Source organism: Arachis hypogaea, chromosome 2 (genome assembly GCF_003086295.3).
Source record: "Arachis hypogaea cultivar Tifrunner chromosome 2, arahy.Tifrunner.gnm2.J5K5, whole genome shotgun sequence".
Lineage (NCBI taxonomy): Eukaryota > Viridiplantae > Streptophyta > Magnoliopsida > Fabales > Fabaceae > Arachis > Arachis hypogaea.
The window spans coordinates 71,073,628-71,075,342 of record NC_092037.1 but is presented as its reverse complement, the minus strand read 5'-3'; the positions used below and the strand labels follow the sequence as shown (position 1 = coordinate 71,075,342).

General features: G+C 36.3%; 1 non-coding gene across 1 annotated transcript; it reads right to left on the bottom strand.

The window, feature by feature from the left end:
- Positions 1-1,245: 1,245 nt before the first annotated feature.
- Positions 1,246-1,353, bottom strand: LOC112766776 (small nucleolar RNA R71). Its single transcript, XR_003184548.1, has one exon. It is a non-coding gene; the product is annotated as a small nucleolar RNA R71 (small nucleolar RNA).
- Between the last annotated feature and the right edge of the window lie 362 nt (positions 1,354-1,715).

Below are 1,715 nucleotides of genomic sequence, written 5' to 3'. Positions count from 1 at the left end.
ATGTGCACCATTCGGCGTTAACGCCAGGATGGCACAGGGGGAAGATTTTGTTTCAATGCAATTTTTTTTTCAAGTTTTCAAAGTTTTTCAAAATCAAATCTTTTTCAAATCATATCTTTTCAATCATATGTTTCAAAATCAATTTCTTTCTATTTTAAAAAATACTTGCTATCAATTAATGATTTGATTTAACATTTCAAGTATGCTGCCTTTTCTGTTGAGAAAGGTTTAATGTTTGAATCATATCTTTTCTTGTTAGCCAAGTTTTTAATTTTCAAAATCAAATCTTTTTAAAATGTTTTTCAAATCATATCTTCTCAATCACATCTTTTTTTAAAACCAATCATATCTTCTTAACCACATCTTTTTCAAAATAATTTTCAATCAAATCTTTTTGATTTCTAATTTCAAAATCTTTTTCAAAAATCACTTGATTTCTTTTCCACCCTTGGTTTTCGAAAATCAATTTAGTGTTTTTCAAAATGTTTTCAAAATTTCTTACTTAATTTTCGAAAATCACTTCCCTTCTTCTCACATCCTTCTATTTATGGACTAACACTATTCCTTAATGCAAAATTCGAACTCCATCTCCTTTGATAAGTTCGAATTTTCTACTTCTGTCTTCTACTTTTCTTTTCCTCTGACACCTAAAGGAGTCTCTATACTGTGATATAGAGGATTCCACATTTTCTTGTTCCTTCTCTTTCTATGAGCAGGAGCAAAGACAAAGCATTCTTGTTGAGGCTGATCCTGAACCTGAAAGGACTTGAAACGAAAACAAGAGAAGCTAAGGCACAAATCTCTGTAGAGGCCTAACAGAAATCTTCAAAGAAGAAGAACATATGGCAGCCGAAAACAACAACAATGCAACAATGCAAGGAAGGTGCTGGGTGACTTTACTGCACCTACTCCCGACTTCTATGGGAGAAGCATCTCTATCCCTGCCATTGGAGCAAACAACTTTGAGCTTAAGCCTCAATTAGTTTCTCTAATGCAACAGAATTGCAAGTTCCATGGACTTCCATTGGAAGATCCTCATCAGTTTTTAGCTGAATTCTTTCAAATCTGTGACACAGTCAAGACTAATGGGGTTGACCCTGAGGTCTACAGACTTATGCTATTCCCTTTTGCTGTAAGAGACAGAGCTAGGACATGGTTGGACTCTCAACCTAAAGAAAGCCTGGACTCTTGGGAAAGCTAGTCAATGCCTTCTTGGCAAAGTTCTTTCCACCTCAAAAATTGAGTAAGCTTAGAGTGGAAGTCCAAACCTTCAGACAGAAGGAAGGAGAATCCCTCTATGAAGCTTGGGAAAGATACAAACAATTAATCAGAAAGTGTCCTTCTGATATGCTTTCTGAATGGAGCATCATAGGTATTTTCTATGATGGTCTCTCTGAACTATCCAAAATGTCTTTGGATAGCTCTGCTGGAGGCTCTCTTCATCTGAAGAAGACGCCTACAGAAGCTCAAGAGCTGATTGAAATGGTTGCAAATAACCAATTCATGTACACTTCTGAAAGAAATCCTGTGAACAATAGGACTAGTCAGGAGAAAGGAGTTCTTGAGATTGACACTCTGAATGCCATATTGGCTCAGAACAAAATACTGACTCAACAAGTCAATATGATTTCTCAAAGTCTGTCTGGAATGCAAAATGCACCAAGCAGTACTAAGGAGGCTTCCTCTGAGGAAGAAGCTTATGATCCTGAGAACCC